The sequence below is a fragment of the Monodelphis domestica genome, chromosome 2 (assembly GCF_027887165.1).
Source record: "Monodelphis domestica isolate mMonDom1 chromosome 2, mMonDom1.pri, whole genome shotgun sequence".
NCBI lineage: Eukaryota > Metazoa > Chordata > Mammalia > Didelphimorphia > Didelphidae > Monodelphis > Monodelphis domestica.
Genome location: NC_077228.1, coordinates 154199970 through 154221148, shown reverse-complemented (window position 1 = coordinate 154221148; position 21179 = coordinate 154199970). Strand labels below are relative to the sequence as shown.

The following is a 21179-nucleotide window of genomic DNA, read 5'->3' as shown; positions in this document are numbered from 1 at the left end:
AGTAGGTGTTCCTATAGGATGGTTTTTTTCAGAAACTATAAACCTCTTCGTGACCCTTACATTCATCTTCCTTGGGATTGTAATTGTTGTACTTGCAATAATATACCTAACCTCTAAGAGAGAACACTCCCTTGTTCCTTCTATTACTAAACAAATTAAGGAACTACACACTTTTATTCATCAGCAAATTAAGGAACAAAATACTGTTACTGATCAGCGAATTAAGGAACTACACACTTTTATTGATCAGCAAATTAAGGAACAAAATACTGTTACTCAACGAATTAAGGAACAAAATATTGTTACTGATCAGCGAATTAAGGAACTACACACTTTTATTGATCAGCAACATAAAGAACAAAATACTGTTACTGATCAACAAATTAGGGACCAAAATACTTTTATTGAACAAATTACAAAAAAAAAATACTTTTATTTATCAACAATTGGTGGAAAGGGATGAAGTTAGGGAGAAAAAATGGGGAGAGATAAAAACTTCCCTGGATGAAGTTAGGGAGAAAAAATGGGGAGAGATAAAAACTTCCCTGGATGAAATTATGGAGGCAAAATGGGGAGAGATAAAAACCTTCCTGCAAAACATTGAAAGGGAGTTAAAAACATCCTACAATAGGAGTGATTTAACTCTCCATCCCCCATCATTATCAGATTCCCTGACCCACCCTGCCCAAAACGATTTGGCTCAAATAGCAGCCCCTTCACACCAACCAGCTCCTCCCCATCCTGACCATCAAGCCCCTCCCCCTGCCATTCTTGCCCCTCCCACCCTGATTCCTCCTTCTATTCATGCATCTTACCTTGCCTCCTCAGCCCCGGCCCCTCCCCCTGCCCTCCACCCCACCCATGCTCATGCTCTAGCCCCGCCCCCTGTTCCTGTCCCAGCTCTTCCCCCTGCCCTCCCCCCCCATCATGCTCTAATCTCCAACCCCCATGCTCCAACAGCCAATAATCCTAACCTTTCCCCTTCTCTTACCTACCCCATTGAAAATGGAGCAAGTAGCCTAGAAACAGTAACACCAGATAATTTAGACAGAAGTTTATTTCCATTGAGGGAAGTACCCACCTTTAATAAAGAAGGGAACTTGGTGTCTGTAAGACACTATACACCTTTTAAACCTGATGATTTAGAAAAATTCAAGCACAATGTTCAATCATTTGAGGCAGAACCAATGTTGGTTATAGAAAAATTAGAAAATATATTCAGAAACTTTGACCCTTCTTGGTTGGATGTGGAGAATTTGTTAGATTCATTTCTGACAAAGAGAGAGAAAAATAATGTCATCTCTCTAGCTAATAAGAAAAGTGGTAGAGGAGCTCATCACTGGCCAACTGTAGATCCACACTGGAACCCCAATATTGCACAAGATCACACAAAACTAGCCCTGGCCAGAGAAGCATTATTAAAAGCCATGAGAGACTGCTCTGATAGCCCTGATGCATGGGAAAAATTTGAACAATCCCGACAGGAAATTGATGAGACCCCCTCCCACTTTATGGACAGACTTATTGATGTAGGAAGTACATATATGGACCTTGATTTGTCCAGAGAAAAAGACATTAAACATATATGCAGACAATTCATTAGGAATTGTTGTTCAGCAGTAAAAGACTACTTTGAAACTAGCTATCCCAACTGGGAGTCTATGGACCTCGACGAACTGAGGAAAGTAGCAGCATATGCCTATAAGAATCGTACAAAAAAACCTGAGACACACAATACATCAGTGACAGACTTAAAAAAAGAAATTGAAATTTTAAAGGAACAATTGAAAAGTAAGGGAGAGACCATGGCCCCTTTGCAGGAATCCACAGATAGATCATTAACAAACCCCTTAATATGCCTCTTCTGTGGGAAGAGAGGCCATGCAATCATAGTCTGTAGGAGCAGGCTACAGGAAACAAGAAATAATAACACCTTTAGGAATAATAACTATAGGAATCACAATGCCAATCAAAATGACAGTGCTCAAAATACAGAAAATGATACTACCCCAAAAAATGCCCAACAACAATATATAAGAAATGGAGCTCGACCACGCTACACTCAGGTACACCTCCAACAGCGTGGAGGGTCCCAAAAAACTGCCCAAGCATCTTTATGAAGGTGTGAAGAGGGGGTGAGGGCCTTGGAATCAAAGAATGAAACCTTTGATTTTCCAGACCCTGATATTTTAATGCCAATAACCCCTATATATTCCCCCCCAAACAGTAAGGAACCTCATGTCACTTTAAAGGTAGGAAATTCATACTATGACTGTCTTCTAGACACTGGAGCATCTAGGTCAGTTCTAGTAAGCAAACCAGATGAGAAATGTGATTCTATTGGCTCCTTAAATGTAGTAGGTGTTTCAGGAAAACCTTTAAAGGTCCCAAAACTTTCTCCTCGCATGGTACGTGTGGGACCCCTAACTGTTGAACATTCTTTTCTTTTAATGCCTGGATCCCCCACAAATTTGCTGGGGAGAGATTTACTATGCAAATTACAAGCCACAATAATGTGCGCCCCAGATGGCTCCCTCTCTTTAGAAGTGCCCGAGGAAACCTTAAATTTACTCCCTATATTTCTCTCAGAGAGCCAGGAGGCAAAGGAGCCTCCCACCTTTGAAATACCTACAGATATACCAGAGTCTCTTTGGGCCACATCTTCTACTGATGTAGGCTTACTTAAATCAGCTGCTCCCGTGCAAATAAAAACTAAATCCAGCCCACCTCCTTGCATCCCTCAATATCCTCTCTCCAAGGAGGCAATGGAGGGCATTACCCCAATAATAAACTCCTTAATTGACCAAGGAATAATTTTCCCTTGTAAATCTGAATACAACACGCCCATCCTCCCCGTTAAAAAAACAAAAAGGGGGCCCAATGGCAAACACCTCTATAGATTCGTACAGGATTTGAGGGCTGTGAACAATCACGTTATAAAGAGACACTCCATAGTTCCCAATATCAATACTATTATTTCTTCTATTCCTAGCACAGCTACATACTTTACAGTAGTAGACTTGTGCTCAGCCTTCTTTTCTATACCCATACATGAGAACTCGAGGCATATTTTTGCTTTCACCTGGAATGGCATACAATATTCCTGGAGTCGTCTGACCCAGGGTTATATAAAAAGTCCGACCTTATTTGCACAAATTTTGGGACAAGATACAGATAATATAAAATTTAAAAACAGCAAATTAATAAAATATGTAGATGACCTACTCTTGGCTTCCATGGATGCAGAAGCATGTCAGGAAGATAGTAAACACCTTCTTTTGGAATTGCACAAAAGAGGTCATAAGATCTCGAAGGATAAAGTTCAGTGGTGTCTCCCCAAAGTAGAATATTTGGGGTTCATTCTGACAGCTGGTGCCCGCTCTATTTCTCCCAAGTGAATTGAGAATATTCAAAAATTGAGTGCTCCTACCACTAAAAAACAGTTAAGAGCAGTTCTGGGAGCAACAGGGTTTTGCAGACAATGGATTCCTTGCTATGGGGAAATTACTAAACCTCTTATAGCACTAACAAGGGATGCAGTCCCTGAACCCCTCAAATTAGAGCCTGAACACCTGTCAGCTCTATCAGAGCTAAAAAAGGCTATCCTATCTGCCCCTGCTCTAGGCATCCCAAATTATAACAAGCCATTTACTTTGTATGTACATGAGCGAAGAGGAGTAGCCTCAGGCGTTTTAACTCAGACTCTGGGGCCTTCTCAGCGTCCAGTTGCTTATTATTCAGCCCAGCTGGACCCAATAGCTTCAGGAGCATCACCATGCCTTAGAGGAGTGGCTGCTACTGCTTTACTAGTGACAAAAACCATTGATCTAGTATTAGGATGCCCACTAACAATTATGTGTCCACACGAGGTAGAAGCATTATTGCTAAGACAAAGAACACAGGCATTTTCTGATCAGCGAATTACAAGGTATGAAATAACCTTGCTAAATAGTGAAAATATTACTCTGAAATGCTGTACAACCCTTAATCCTGCCACCTTGCTTCCAGACTTACCAACTTCAGGAGAACCATTACACAGTTGTGAAGCACTAGTGTCCATGGCAGAAAAGCCTCGAGATGATCTCTTGGACACTCCCTTAAAGAACTCAGACCTGATCTTATTTACTGATGGTTCTTCTTTCATGAGGGATGGCATATGCTACAGTGGAGCTGCTGTAGTCACAGAATTTGCCACTGAATGGTCAGCTTCATTGCCCTCTAACATTAGCGCTCAAGGGGCAGAGCTCATAGCTCTGAAACATGCCTGTATAATTGCCAAGGATAAAAAGGCAACAATTTATACGGATTCTAGATATGCTTTTGGCATTTGTCACTCAGTCGGGATGCTATGGCTTCAGAGAGGATTTTTAACCTCAGCTGGAAAATCCATAGCTAATGCAGAAATTATTAATGAAGTTCTTTCTGCTCTTCAGCTGCCTGAAGCCCTAGCTGTAGTTCATTGCTCAGCCCATACAGGTGGCACTGACCCTGTCTCTAGGGGAAATGACTGAGCAGATGCTGCTGCAAAGCTAGCAGCCATAGAAGGGCCTGAATTACTTCTAACATTAACAACTACTGATGACTCAAATTTATCACTTTCCTATAATGAGAAGGAAGTGGAAAAATGGAAGCAGAAATTCAAAGCAAAACAGATCAATGGAGTCTGGGTGTCATCTGAAGAAAAATCCCTGCTCCCTAGAAGTTTCTATCACCAAATTTGCCAATCTGTTCATAATAACAGCCACTTTGGTACCCAGGGCATCGTGGACTCTGTTAAGAGAGTATGGATAGCCCCTGGTATAACTACCATAGCCTCTAAAGTGTGTTCAGCCTGCTCTACCTGCCAGGCATATAACCAACATGCCTTTCGTGGTAAAGCCTTTGGTGGGCGTCCTCTGGCTTACACACCTTTTGAGCACCTGCAGATAGATTTCATAACAATGCCAAAGGCTGGACAATATAAATTTTGTTTGGTCATAGTAGACCAACTGACCAGATGGCTGGAAGCATTTCCTACAGCCCGAGCCACAGCAGCTTTTGTTGCTAAGGTGCTTTTAAAAGAAATTATTCCTCGCTTTGGCCTGCCAGCACGTATTGATTCTGATAGGGGGAATCATTTTACTGATTCTGTTCTAAACCAGACATATTCTTGCTTGGGGATAACTCCCAAATTCCATGTTCCATATCATCCCCAGAGTTCAGGCCAAGCTGAGAGGATGAACAAAGAACTTAAAACTATGATTGGCAAATTATGCACTGAGACCCATTTAAAATGGCCTGAAATTCTCCCTTTGGCCCTATTTTATCTTAGAAGCAGGCCTAGAGGAGACTTACATATTTCACCATTTGAGATGCTTTTTGGACATCTGCCTATACAGGCTAAGCCTTTCTCCCCGGCTTATACATCGCTATTAGGGGGAGATATTACTATTGCTTCCTATATACAGGAGTTACAGCACAAACTGCGTGAGCTACATGAATCCGGGGCTGCAGTACAAGCCGGACCATTAGACTTCTCACTTCACGACCTGAACCCAGGAGACAACGTGTATATAAAGAACTTCCAGCATACAGGAGCAACCCAGCCTTCCTGGGAAGGACCATTCCAAATATTGTTAACTTCTCCAACATCTATAAAGGTTGGAGAAAAGGACTCTTGGATTCACTGCTCACATGTAAAGAGAGCATCCTCTGTTGAAACTGATTGACTGTATCCTATACATGCATTGGAGATAACTACCCATTGACAAGTGGAACTGTTTTATTCTGCTTTTGACACATTGAATTCCTAAATTTAATTTTTTTCTTTTTTCCTTTTTTCTCTTTTCCTTATTTTATTATTTTTTGACATTATTTTATCCCTTTTTCTCATTTCTATGTACTTAAGGTACATATGATCAATATTAATTTTATTCTACAATATTAGTTTAAATATATATACTTGCTGTTATTATTAATACGCACCTAAACAGCTTTAGACTATGGGAACCTGCCGTTTATTGATAATTGTTGTGGGACTATGATTAATGTTTGTGTCTGATTTTAGGCGCGGGATCAAAAAAGGAGCACAGAGATAACCTGGATAATGCCAAAAGAGCTCACAGGTCTAAAAATCAAAGACCAATCCAGGTAGGATTAACGCATTTCAAGTTTTAGTTGTGGGGGTGTGTGAGTTAATCCAAAAGAAAAACAAAACAAAATGAAAAGCAAGAATAAAAAACCTGAGACACACAATACATCAGTGACAGACGTTAAGATGTAGGCCTTCCCTGTATCCACACTCTTCATGAAAGTACCTACAGACAAGTACCTAAGGTTGGCTACCATCCTGGCTCCCTCCATCCCTGAGAACGAAGGTAAAATCAGACGAGGGAATGACACTTCCCTAGATATAAAATAAAAATCTGGTCCTTTTTTCTCTCCTATAGTATGGCAACTTCCTGTAGCCTTGGCTGCAAATGGGGAAGTAAAATATGCTGCATTCTGTCCTACAGACTTGTGGGATTAGAAATTACTTAACTGGACCCTAATACAGGGGCCTGTGGAAAAAATTTTTTTATTCTTGCTTTCTCAAATTTTATATACATAGATTTTTTGATTTTTTGATACTGATTTTGAATTCTTCTTTAATATAAACATGCATATATAAAGGGTCTATATTTTTCCCTTAATTTTTTCCCTTTTTCTTCTTTTGATTTTGTTTTTTATTTTATTTTCATTTTGTTTTGTTTTTCTTTTGGATTAACTCACACACCCCCACAACTAAAACTTGAATCCTCAGCTGGCCTCAGTGTTTTTTTCAACACTTTCTTCAGGGGGGATTGTATTTCATCAAATCCAAGATTTAAATTTTGTTCGAGATAAATCTTCAGAGAAGAAGCTTGCTAACTAACTGAATCCAGAGAATGAACTGTTTTCAGAAAGATATCTAAACCTTTTCACTACAGGAAGATCCAGAATGAACCTTGGGGTGTGGTTGATTGAACATTTTTTGAATGTACACTCTTATGCCAAAGGGGACTGCCCCCTAATTGGCTTTTGTCAATGAGCCCAGCAAAACATTGGTTTGCTGTCTTTCTCTCTCCTCTATTTCCCCATATTTACAACTATTATAATTTTCCTCTTCGTGGGTAAAAATAATTTTGTATACACTTACAGTTAGAAATTTTTGGGGTGCAGTATGCTTATGTTTAGTGATCAATTGGGGAGACTAGTCCCCCAATCATCATCAGGGGGGATTGTGAATTTTAAAAGTCTCCATCTTGGTATAGCACCCAAAAATTGTGCACACCCACACTACACGGGCATGTGCTAGTCAATGACAAATCAGAAATAACTAACTGCCCACCTGGGCTATCCTAAGCCAAGCTAGAGCCAACCATTGACACTTGTGAGACACAGGAAGTGAGGTAGGGAACAGCCTCCGGAATTCGCTCACTTCCTGTGGAGAGAGCTAGACGCCAGTTGGTGTTAGGAGCTTGGACAGGGAGGACACCCACAAACAGCTTTCCTTCAGGTCACTCACGTGAGTTAAGGACTGATTCTTTCCACCTTGGCCCTTTGGGCCTAAAACTCCCTCTGCCTTGGTCAGAGGTTGAGTAGCCCCTTTCCCTTTTCTCTTCTCTCCTTCTCTCCCTCTCCTTTTCCCTACTCCCATTGTGATTAAACCTCCATAAACTCCATTCTGACTTGAGTGTTTCATTTTAGGAATTTCATAAGTAAATTCCTTGGCAGCCATTGTTCAATATTACATCAATCTTAAAAAAGGTGAAATTTTCACCATTACATTTCTGATTTATCGTTTGCTTATCCCTCCCCCTCTGTTCCTTTTGCTGAATAGAAGACCTCTATTGTAATTTCTTTCTTCTTTTTCTGTTGTTTGCTCATATTTACCTCTTCTTTGCTCCTCTCATTTTTTTGGTTTTGGGGGCTTCTGTTAGTCTCCCCTCTTGGAGCTTTGATAGAAGATCTCTTGGTGCAGTCTGTGGGGGAGGGTTGTTGGAGGTTGAGCTTCCCTGTCCTCTGGAGGCTTTTTATTGAATTAAAGTCCAGCAGTCAGTGAGGGAGTGGTGTTGGAGCCTGGGCTTCCCTATGTTCTGAAGACTTTTATTGGGATTAAGTTTAGCTGGGTTGGGCTGGGTGTGTTCTGAGGCCAAAACCTCCTGGAAGGCTGGAGCAATATGGAGGATCTCCACAGCTCTGACCAGGCTGCCAGCTCTATGCTCTCTGTCCAGCTCCTTCCCCACCATCTGTGTTCAATGCTCTGAATTTGACACAGCCCTGCCCTCAAGGTATACCTCCAGACCAGCACCTTTGCCTGCCCAGAGGTTCCCACTGCCACTGGAGGCTCAGTGCTCTAGGTGGGGGGGCGGGGGGGTCGTAGGACCTTACTTCTGCCTTCCCCTTAACCCCAAATGTTCTTGGACTCTGGCTGGGGGGGAGGGGGTGCTTACCTTTTGAGTTGAGTCCAGCAGGAGGGTTCCTTGGCTCTGTCTTATTGTTAGGTTTGATTTTCAGTCCCCTAGGAGCATTCAGTTTGTGATCGGTAAGGAAGAGTTTTCAGAGGTCTAAACTTCTGCTCCTTCTATACCGCCATCATAACTTTACTTCTTACCAATCACCTCTTGAAAGAGATCCCAAAATGAAAACTCACAGTCATATTATGATCAAATTCCAGAACTCCTAGATCAAGGAGAAAATATTGTAAGCAGTCAGAAAGAAACAAATCAAATATCATGGAGCCACAGTCAGTATTACACAAGATTTAATAGTTTCCACATTAAAAGAGTAAAGATCTTAGAATATGATATTCAGGAAAACAAAGAAGCTAAGATTACAATTAAAAATAATCTGCCCAGCAAAACTGAGTATGAATCCTTCAGGGGGAAAAAATGAATATTTAATGAAATAAAAGATTTCCAAGCATTCCTAAAAAAAGGCCAGACCTAAATAGAAAATTTGGCATTCAAACAGAAGACTCAAGAGAAGCATGAAATATTAAACATGAAAGAATAACCATAAGGGACTCAGTAAAATCAAACTATTTGCATTTCTATATTGGAAAATGAAACTTAACAGAAACAGAAAAAAATTAAGAATATGCAGAAGAACTATATAAGAAAGATCTTGACATCACTGATAACCACATCCTGGAGAATGAAGTCAAGTGGGCCTTCGGAAGCATTGCAACACTAAGGTTAGTGGAGATGACAGAATTCTAGGTCAGTTATTTAAAATCTTAGAAGATGATGCTAGAAGTCCAAAAAATTTAGAAAACTCATCAGTGACAAATTGGATTAAAAAAGATCACTGATATCTGATACCATCTGAATTTGATACTATCAGATTCCTTTTCTGTTATTTTTTATGCTTTTCTAGCATCTCCAAACTCTCTTCTCAAAGAAAGGATTCATATCATATAGGTACAAAATTTCTGTTTGGTTTTTGGCCAGTGTCATTGGCCAGTCATCAGGAAACATATTTTTCAGTCTTCTACTATTCCCAGTTTTATAAGGGAGTTATTAAATTCTTTTATAGATATTGATTTAATTTTATTGTAAATTTTTTGTTAATTGTTAATTTTTCTGTTAATTTTATTAGAACTTTTTAGGATTTTTATGCTTCATCTTGCACATTAAATATTAGTGATAAACTACAGTTTTCTTTTTCTCCTTTTTTATTATTTTCTTTTTTTTAAAGAGTAGGTCTTCCTATTTTTGCCTAGGCTAGAAATGCAACAGCTATTCACAGCTCTTTTTCTATTCCCTGCAATCTTTCAAAGTTTACTCACAGTAGTTTGGCAATCATATCTTCCACCGTATTAAGAAAAAGGTGTTCTCAACTATTCCACATCAAGATTCATGATTCATATAATAAAATATGCCACCGCACCAATGTTCACTTCTCCTTATTTAAATATCACTAGTAGGCAGGAGAATGTCAGAAACATAATAATATAATATAACATAATATCAATTTCATCACTACCTCATAACTGTGGGTTCCTGGCTAGCTCCACTATGACCCTAGGTTCTTTGCCTTGCCCAGAGATGAATACAAATCAATGGACACACATCAGGAAGAATTGTGTCTTTCTAGGTACAAACAAGATAAACTGCTCTAGGACTCTAACTTGCTGAAAGGAAGTCTCAGGGAAACACATGAAATCCACACAAATATATAGGCAGGAAAAAAAAACCTTCCATATGGCTGTGATTAGTTGAGATTCCCTCAGGCCACACTCTGTTTGACTTTCACAACTACCAAACACATAAGAGCCATTCTGTAAATAATTCCTGAGAAGGAGAGATCATCTGACCATAAAATAAAACCCGAACGACCATCCATTTTATCCATATCCTTCATTTTAAAGCAAAGAAAACTGAAGCACAGAGATTAACTTGTCTAGTATCACACAGGTAATAAATAATTAGACTAAAAGTTAAAACAGTTCTTCTGACTCTAAACCCAGGGTTCTTTCTACTGCACTATAATCAACAGAACATCAACAAGAATTAGCACTTTTGGTAGCCTTTATAGTCAGCTCCAAGGAGAGAAGCAATGAATGCCAAGTACAGCAGCCATCTTGCTATGAAGAACTCATGTTCCTCCAAGGAGATTCCTAACTCTGGCTGAAAACTGTGAGCAAAGAGCAAGTGTTTCACCATGTGGTTCTGTTTATACCTTTCAGTCCTCTATGCCTGCTCTTCAGAAGTGCTAGTTATAACACCAAAACACTTGGGCAAAAAGTTATGCATATGAAATGAATGTCTCTGGTGTCATTCAAAAACAGTGTTTATGTACTAGGGGTTTTTTTCCTCTCATGTATTAAATCTATAAATGATGTTACAGTCCTTCAAATATAAATACACTACTAATCCAATGCCAATAAGACTTGAGTTGTTTTTGTAACAGCAATAGTAGGTATATATAAAGTCATCCATTCTTTCTGTGACTGCTTGAATTATTTTAGAACTGGTCCAGAGCAGAGATATACTGAGATAGGATGAGAATCCACAAACCCTGTAGAACAATTTTTCTCTGACACTAAGTTGGTAGTAGGGGGATCAAGTCCACAACTTCAGCCACATTAACATAGGATTCTAACCAAATGAAATAACCAGTCCAGACACATTTATATGATCTGAGCAAAATTAGATGCCTTTAAATAATTCAGTTGGTCTGATTCATTGCAATGTGTCTACACATGGAAGGCATTTGGAAATCCTACTATGGCAGCTGTGGGACCATCTTAATAAGCTGTAGTAAATGTTTCATTCATTCTTTCATCCATCCATCCATTAATTCCTTCAACAAGCCTTCATTAAATACCTACTAAATTGATTGCATTGTATTATGTACAAGATCCAAGGAAATAGAAAGCATGCCCTTATTTATAGTCATTCTAAGTGGGAGAACTGGCACAAAAGAAACAGGATCAGACTATTCAAATCCTTTGATCATATGTGATTCATTTAGATACAGTCCAATTTTATCCTATCAGGTGAATTGAATTACAACTAGCTTTCTACTGAGTTCTTAACCCATTTGATGAAGGTGGTAGTGTTGGTGATGAAGAGAATGATAGCTCATGTTTCTGTAGTGTTTTCTCATAACAACCTTGTGAAGCCAATATTGCAAAGACGTTTATCCCCCATTTTACAAATGCAAAATATGAAGTTCAGAAAGACTAAATTAATTTTCTAAAACCACACTGCTAGTAAATAGCAGAACTATAATCCATATCCTCTGATTCCAAATTCAGTGCTCTTTTAAATATACATGGCATCTTATAATAATTATTAAACAAGTAGAGAGACAGAGTATCACAGAATTGTAGAATTGGAAAGAATGTTAGCAGCCATCTAGTCTAAACTTAGCCAAAAATGAATCTCCATTACAATATATCAGATAAATAACTAGTCATCCAGTCTCTTATTAAAGACTTCTAGTGAGGTGAAATTGTACTTGATGACCTGTAGGGTCCTTTTCAGCTCTGTTCATGTTCCTATCCAACTATGATCTCCCGAGTCAACCCTTTCTATTTTTGAACAGCTCTGTTAGGATGTTTTTCTTTATATCAGACCTAAATTTGCCTTCTGTTTCATAGGATCATACAGCACATTCTCAGAGCTCCTTCTCCCAACCTCCACTCACACTAATAGGTTGGTCCACCAAAGGACCCCTTCTAGTGGATCATAAAGGTCTAAAGTTTTCCTATCTCATGAGCCCCCCATTAGTGTGCTGCTCATAGTGATTGTCATTTGATATCAATTAGCCATTCAGACTTAATTCACTTTCATAGATAGTCTATGTATTAGGGTGTCATAGTAAAGCAATAAAAAAACAGCCATCCCCCAAACCAGGGGCACATTTCCCCCCAAGTATGTCTCTAATCCAAGGGAAAGTAGATTCAAGTTTAAATAATGTGATGTGGTAAAAGAGATAACTCACGTTTCCTAGAAGTCTTTTTCTCCTCTTCTTGGGATTCTCATGAAATTCCCCATGAATATAATAAAGCTTTCTGTTTACTTATAGAATCTTGAATCTACCTTTTCTCAATGTGCAAAGTTTGTCCTGCTCTCTTTTGCTCTGTTCTCCAACCTCCATTCAGAGACACAGATAGTATTTCAGGTATGAGCACCAAAGCTGACACCATCTTGAGATATGATGAATTTCCTGGTTTGGAGGTTTCCTAGAGTTGATAGAATATTGATAGAATTCAGTCTAAGGAATACAACTGGTGGGAAATGAATTCTAACCCCACCACTTTGCAGATTAGAAAAGTGAGGCCCAGAGAGATTGAATGAGCTCAGGTATTCAGATTCCACATCCAAGACTGTTTTCATTAAACTACTCAACTTCCACACATTGTTCCTGGTTCTTCCTTCTGGGCTCAAACAAAACAAATATAATCCAGCTTCCCCCAAAACAATTACCAGGTCCTCTGTGAATTTTCTCTTCATGTAGCTAAATACCTCAAATTCTTTTAAAACAGGAGATGTCTTCTTTAATGAAATTTAATGCTTTTATCTATTAAACAAGAAGTTCATGAGTTCAAAATCGAACATCTTTTTCCCATAGAATGAAGTAAGTCAGGCAGGCAAAAACCTGGCCTCAGTCAGAAAGACTGGGGATACAAGCCCTGACTCACATAAATATGGCTGTGTGACCCCGAGCAAGTCACTTAACCCACATAACTCTAAAAATGTAAATTATAGAGAATCTGCCTTGGTAGAAGTCATTCCTTTCTTCCCTCCAGAAGTTTCATAAACCAATGAAATCACAATTCTGGTTTTATGTTATTTGTTTGTTTTTTAGAAAATGAAATTATTGGAACCTATTTCCTACAATTATACTTAATTATTTGGCAAGTGAGAGGTGAGGAAAGCTCTGGACTTAAAATCAGAGGAAATTGGTCCTAAACCTTGATTGTGCTGTTAATTAGTTCTGACTTTGGTTGGCCTTTTAGCCTCTATGACCCTGTTTTCTTACCTATAAAATGATGGAGTTAGAATAAACAACCTCAAAGGACCAACACTAAATCCTTAAACTTAAATAATCTCTAGACACTAATACCTATAACTCCATGTTTAGTTGGAGGAATCTGAAGTAAAAGTATATAAGAGGCTTCTCTAAGATCCCAAAGCAAGAAGAATAGGGCAGGTGAGAAGGAAAATACTGACTCTCCCCCCCCCCCATGCCCGTCAGGTCACTTTTTAAAAATTATTGATTTTTAATTAATTTAGAATATTATTCCATGGTTATATGATGCATGTTCTTTCCCTCCTCTATTCCCTGAACCAATGAGCAGTTCCATTGGGTTTTACATGTATCATTGTTCAAAACCTATTTCCATATGATTAATATTTGCAATAGAGTGATCGCTTAAAGTCAACTTCCCCAATCATATCCCCATCAAACCATGTGATCTATCATGCTTTTCTTCTGTGTTTCTGCTCCCACAATTCTTTCTCTGGATGTAGATAGCATTCTTTCTCATAAGTCCTTCAGAATTGTCCTGGGTCAACTATGCCCAACGGGCGCTAAAAGACAGACTGTCTGCCCTTTGATCCAGCCATACCACTTCTGGGTTTGTACCGCCAAAGAGATAATAAGGGAAAAAAAGTTGTACAAAAATATTTATAGCTGTGCTCTTTGTGGTAGTGTAATAAAGGGGGGAAATGGGAGAGATTTATAATAAAAGAAGAAAGGGTGAAAAGGGAATGGAGTCTTCTTTCTTCTAGGCAAGGACAGAGTGAGAGGAGGTGTTATTATTTAGCCAGAGGAAAGAAGATGGATTTTGTCTTCCCCCTCAGCCCTCTCTGACTAGACCCCCTCACTATGGCTGCCTTCAACTCCTATTGCCAGGCTCTCTGGGATCTTTGTTGATAGAGGTTTCAGATGTTAAGCCTCCTTCTTCTCAAGAAAGAGAAGCCATTTCTCTTCTCCCTCAATTCAGGCTGTCTTCTAATAAAGCTGGAGTCAGTTCTGGGACCTAATAATTGAGTTTATTCAAGGGAAGCAGGAGAGGGACAGGGCTGATGAAGGGTAAGGATTGAGATTCAGGAGGGAAATAGGGAGAGAAGATCCCTATCTAATTAACATTCTTTCCCCCAAAATTAGGTAGCTCAGGTCTGATAACCTGAACCCCTGAGGGATTCAGAGTAGAGAAACGCTGGTTTCTTGGTTGACACAGTAACTGTCCCCAAGTTCAAGGTTCAAAGGGAGTTGTAGAGATCTTCTTTGTGGACTGCTTGTCTCTCAAAGTCCTTGTCCACTGGCTGGGGTTGGGGAGGATCTGGCATCAGGAATTCAGGGAGAAAAAGATCACTGACTTTGAGATTCAGTCAGAGTCTGAAATCCTCTGCTCAGGTACTCCCAGCCAGGAGATCAGTTTCAACTGCCTGGATTCGGTTTTGTTTTGTTTTTTCTCACTTTTAAGGTTCCAAGTTCCTTTCTGTGGATCTTACAGCTCCTCCAGGCTTATTCCCAAAGTTTCCAGATTTCTCTCTCTTACAACTCATTTTGTCTTCCCCTTCCCCGCCTCCCGCACCCCCCACCCCCACGGTGTCAACTTGATCCCACAGGGTGATGTACTTTCTTACTTACTGTTATTCTATTACTATGATATTCTATCTATTCTATTTATTATTCCCACTTTATAGCCCCACCCAAAATAAAAAATCTTAGCCTAATCTTATCTATGCTCTATTCCTAAACCTATCCTATGCTAAGCTCTGGGTTAAAGGAAAGTGATTTTAGGTTGGGCGTATGCTAACTCTCTATGTACAGAACTTCCCTTTCCTCCTTAAACTAACTTTGTCCCTGTCTGTTAAGGGTTAATATGCTAATTCCTTCCTATTCTAAGTTAGTCTATTAGCATGTTAGTTTTCTACATTATGTACATGTCTGTTTCCTATACAATTATTACATATTACACATATATATAAGCTCTGTTTTGAAGTCATCCAGACAGAAAAATTATTCCCCTTTTTTTGCCTGCATGAGTTCTACCAGAGACTTTATTTACAAATGTACATTTTCTCATGTAATGAACTGTTCTTATTTATGAGACAGAATGATATTGTGTTTATGTACTAATTATGTAATGTGGATGCATATACTCATGTTCCTTCTGGTGTTTTCTCTTCTCACCTTGTCTGATGAATTTTGATCATTTTCTTTCTTTTTGTGCAAGGTTTATGTGTGTGTGTGTGTGTGTGTGTGTGTGTGTGTGTGTGTGTGTGTGTGCAATTCCCTGAGTGTGGCATTAATTTGTACGACAGTTAATCTTACATGGCCCATTCTATGGGAATTCCTTTTCTAAATTGTCCTTTATTGACAATCTCTTTCTTGTTGTTTAAATTCATTTTCAGTCTTCGATATTGATTGGAGCTTTCTCAGGTCGGATCTCTTCTCCTTTACTGAGACCCATCTTGTTAGTTGTCATTGTCAATCTTGAATGTCAATCTCTCTTTCCTGATTACCAGAACATACAGGATCATGCATGCGTGTAAGATTGTTTTGCCATTGTTTGTGTGCTAGAAAGAGTGGTTTTTGTATTCGGTGCATGCTAGCGAGATATTTTGTAAAGCATATCTGTGTTGTTTTATGTGTGATTGTGTGTTATCTTCTTGTGTTTTATTGAGTTTTATTGAGTGAGTTTTATTGAGATAGAGTATTGGATGCATGTCCTTCTTTTTCTGTTGTGGATTATTCTATTTCATTTTTACTATAGGTTGGGTTTTCTATACACAATGTCTCTTCTTCTTCTGCATTTTGTCTTGGAGTGTGGGTTTCTTAATTATATTCTGGGGCAATCTCTGTCTCTGTTGTTTCTGGGGCATTTTGTGTATGCATGTGTTCTGTGAAAGTTTTTCTACTGGTTTCCTTTGAGGCAGATTAAGTTTCTTGCATGGGCTCTGGGGCAATTTCTGTTATATCTTTTGGTGTGGCAATGTGAGCATAATGATGTTTGACATAAGAAGCATGGTACCACAGTTCTTTCCCTATAACTTTGATGGAAGTGGGAGTAGTGAGAGTGACTTCAAATGGTCCATTCCACCTTGGTTCTTTTGGTGTTTCTTTAGTGAAATTTTTCATGTATACTTTATCCCATGGCTTGATGTTATGTAATGAGAAATCCAGTGGTACCCTTTGCACAAATAATCCTGATTTCCTCAATTCTTCCAGTCTATCTTGTATTTCTGTCAGATAGGTGTGTAGTTGGCATTCTCCTCCTAGCACGGATATATAAGATGGTTTAGCAGTCCTTCCATGCCATAAAGGTTGTCCAAAAAGTATCTAGTGAGGGGAAATGTACAAGTCTCCTCTGGGTTTAGTCCTGAGATAGAACAGTGCAAGAAGGAGAATTTCTGTCTACTTGAGGTGTGTTTGTACACAGAGTTTCCCTATCGTGGTTTTTAATTCTCTCTTTTAGAGTAGCAAAAAATTGGAAAATGAGGGGATGCCCTCTGATTGGGGAATGGCTGAACAAATTGTGATATCTGTTGGTGATGGAATACTATTGTGCCCAAAGGAATAATGAACTGGAGGAATTCCATGTGAACTGGAACGACCTCCAGGAAGTGAGGCAGAGTGAAAGGAGCAGAAGAGGAGAACATTGTACACAGAGACTAATACACTGTGGTACAATCAAATGTAATAGATTTCTTTATTAGTAGTGTGAAGATTGGATTTGGCTCTCTCCTGATTGTAAGTAACAATGAAGATACTTAGCTCTTCCTTGATTGTGAAGATTAAAATGTAATCCCCTGTCTTTTTTTAGATTTTAATGCCCAATGGGTAAACACAGTACTTAAAGTTGACCTACCCATTATGGATTTTAACCACAAAGAGGTGTGAACACCCATTTCATACAATGAGTGGGTGGTCTGTGACCCATGTGTGAAAGAGTGAGCAGTCCTGGAGTGGAGCACTGGCTGTGATTGGTAGACATAAAATTTAGGGGAAGTGACATGAGAAAAAGGAACAGAGTGGAAACAGAGACACACTTGAGAGAGATTCTCGGACTTGGAGTAAAGAGAAACACTTGCCTGTGGAACTCAACCCTGGAGGAGCTCGTGTGGGAGACCTCAGACTTTCTTTTTAGATAGTCACCAAGGTGAGTGTAAAAGCTGACTTCCTTACCCTTTCTGGAGGCATGAGCCTCTGGGAAAAGTCCATTGTCTTGAGACTCCTTTCCCCTGGCTGGGGCCTTAGAATTGTTACCTGGGTCAGAGGAAGCCAGAGCTCACTCACACTCTCTATCTCTGTCTCTGTCTGTCTGTCTCTCTCTCTCTCTCTGTCTCTGTCTCCCTCTCCCTCCCCTTTTCTCTCTTCCTTAATATCTTCCCTCTGTTATAAAAATAAACTACCATAAATTCCATTTCACTTTAGTAATTCATTTTTGGGATTTAGAAATTAAATCTCTGGTGATCAATTAAATATTCAGTCCAACCATAAAATTTAACAGTAGCAATGCAGTAATCCAGAACAACTTGGAGGGATTTATGAGAAAGAACACTATCCACATTCAGAGGAAGAACTGTGGGAGCAGAAACCCAGAAGAAGAAAAAAACACAACTCCTTGATCACATGGATCAATGGGGATATGATTGTGGATATAGACTCTAAATGATCACCCTAGTGAAAAACATCAACAATATCAAAATAGGTTTTGATCATGTAAAACCCAGTGGAATTGCCCATCAGCTAAGGGAGGGACTGGGGGGAGGGGAGGGAAGTGACTCTTGTAATCAAGGGAATATTCTAAATTGACTAATTAAATAAAATTTTCAAAAAGAATTGTCCTGGGTCATTGCATTGCTGCTAGTAAAGTTCATTACATTCAATTGTGTCACAATGTATCAGTCCCTGTGTTCTGTTCTTTTCCTTTCACTCCGCATCAATTCCTGGAGGTCATTCCAGTTCAGATGGAATTAATTCCTCCAGTTCATCATTCCTTCAGTACAATATTATTCTATCCCCAACACATACCACAATTTGTTCAGCCATTCCCCAATTGAGGGAATATCTCATTTTTCTAATTTTTCACCACCACAAAGAGCACAGCTATAAATATTTTTATACAAGTCTTTTTCCTTATTATCTCTTTGGGGTACAAACCCAGCAGTGGTATGACTGGATCAAAGGGCAGGCAGTCATATAAAGTCCTTTGGGCATAGTTCCATATTACCTTCCAGACTAGTTGGATCAATTTACAACACCATCAGCAATGCATTACTGTTCCAATTTTGCGATATCCCCTCCAACATTTAGTACTTTTCTTTGCTGTCATATTGGCCAAACTCCTAAATATGAGGTGGTACCTCAGAGTTGTTTTGACTTGCATTTATCTAATTAGAAGAGATTTAGAACACTTTTTCATATGCTTATTGATAGTTTTAATTTCTTTATCTGAAAACTATCTATTCATGTCCCTTGCCTATTTGTCAATTGGGGAATGGCTTCATTTTTGTACAATTGATTTACCTCCTTATAAATTTGTGTGAACTTTATATTACTCCACCCTACTTAGTTTAACAAACACAGGACTGTCTACACCCCTACTTAAGGAATAAGTATTTAGGAGGATGGCCTATGACAGACATGTGCTAGCAAATGACAAATCAGAAACAACTGACAGACCCCTGGGATGTCCTAAGTCAAGCTTAAGGTACCATTAGTACATGTGAGACACAGGAAACTGATGTAAAAACCATCTATATATTTCGCGTCACTTTCTCTCTCTGGCCTCTTTCCATGAAGAAGTAGCTCTGGCAGCAGCTTGCTGAGTGTTTCAGCATCTTGGCATGGTGCCAGCTCTTGTCCAGGTTTGGCAGTGAGTTTTCCTTGATACTATACTGGGAGAAGCTTAGTAGCCTTAGTAATTCAGGTGAGGCATCTTCACTGAGCTCTCTGAGATTAGGCTGATTCTTTTCTCCTTTACCTTCCAAGCACTATCCTCTTAGGAAAGCCTCTTATCTTCTTCAAAGACCTTGTGCTGGAGGTCTTTGAACTCCCCCTGGCAAACGTCAGGCAGGAAAAATCCTATACCCTCTCTCTCTCTCTCTCTTCTCCTTAATTCCTTCCCTCTATGACAATTAAAATCACCATAAATTTCCAAACTAACTTAGGTATTTTCTTTGGGATTTTCTCTGGTGACCAAATTAATTTAGATTAAGTCACAACCCAAAAAATATCCTTACATTTGAGAAATTAGACCTTTGTCAGAGGTTTTTGTTATATTTTCATCAAATTTGTTGCTTCCTTTGTAATTTTGATTTCACTGGTTTTATTTGTATAAAACTTTTTTAATTTAATGTAATCAAAATTATTCTTACATTTTGTAATATTCTCTATCTCTTTCTTGGTCCTAAATTCTTTCCTTTCTGATAGGTCTCACAAGTATACTACTCTATGTCCACCTAATTTACTTAGAATTTCCTTCTTTATATTTAAGTCCTTTACCAATTCTGAATTTATCTTGGTGTAGGGTGTGAGATGTTGATCTAAACCTAATCTCTCACTTACTGTTTTCCAATTTTCCCAGCAGTTTTTGTCAAATAATGGGTTCTTGTCCCCAAAGCTGGGATATTTGGGTTTATCATATACTATCTTGCTGAGATCATTTGCCATTAGTCTATTCCACTGATCCTCCCTTCTGTCTCTTAGCCAATACTATATTGTTTTGATGACCACTGCTTTATAGTACAGTTTAAGACCTTATACTGCCAGGCGCCCATCCTTCACTTTTTTTTTACCAGTTCCCTTGATATTCTTGATCTTTTGTTCTTTTTTTTTTAATTCAGTAAAAAAGTATCTTGGTAGTTTGAAAGGTATGGCATTAAATAAGTAAATTAATTTGGATAGGATTGTCATTTTTATTATATTAGCTCATCCTACCCATAAACAATTAATGTTTTTCCAAATGTTTAGATCTAGTTTTAATTGTGTGGAAAATGTTTTGTAGTTGTGTTTATATAATTCCTGTGTTTGTCTTGGCAAATAGATTCTTAAATATTTTATATTGTCTAGGGTGATTTTAACTAGAATGTCTCTTTCTAACTCTTGCTGCTATGAATTTTAAAACTATTCCACCCTAATCAGACCTTTCTTTAGAAGATCTATTTTAGCCATTTCCTGATCAATAACAATAGATACTTGTACTAACAGAATCAGGTCTTGGGAACTCTACATTTGTCCACCCTCCTTAGTTTAACAAGAATAGGAAGGTCTGCACCAAACTCAAGGATTAAGTATCTAAGAAAAATGCCCTTCAACAGACATGTGCAGAAAAAGCAGACAGACCACTGAGCTGTCCTAAGTTAAGCTAAGCTATGACTGGTACAGATGAAATGCAGGAAAGTGATGTAAAACCGTCTATATAAGGCATGTCACTGTCTCTCTTTGCTCTCTTTCCCTGGAGAGGCGACTCTGGTTGGCAGTGTGCTAGGCATTCTGACATCTTGGAGTGGTGGCAGTTCTTTATCTGGGTTTGGCGGTGAGTTTGCCCTTGAGATGATTCAGGTTTGAGCATCTTGGCTGAGCCTCTTCTGGAGTCCAGGCTGACTCCTTCCTCCTTCACACTCCAAAACCTTACTTACTAGATCTTCTAATCTTCCCACCCTGTACTAGCAAGGCAGGAGAAAATCTTACTCCTTTTCCTCCTTCCT

The 21179-nt window shown here is 38.9% G+C and overlaps 1 long non-coding RNA gene across 1 annotated transcript in view; it reads right to left on the bottom strand.

The window, feature by feature from the left end:
• Positions 1–935: 935 nt before the first annotated feature.
• Positions 936–21179, bottom strand: part of LOC130457165 (uncharacterized) — a 59453-nt gene continuing 39209 nt past the window's right edge. Inside the window, exons 3-4 of the long non-coding RNA XR_008916254.1 lie at positions 8454–12694; positions 936–8029 (exon numbers count right to left, since the gene is read on the bottom strand). This is a non-coding gene — a long non-coding RNA (uncharacterized LOC130457165). The remainder of the gene's footprint in view (positions 8030–8453; positions 12695–21179) is intronic.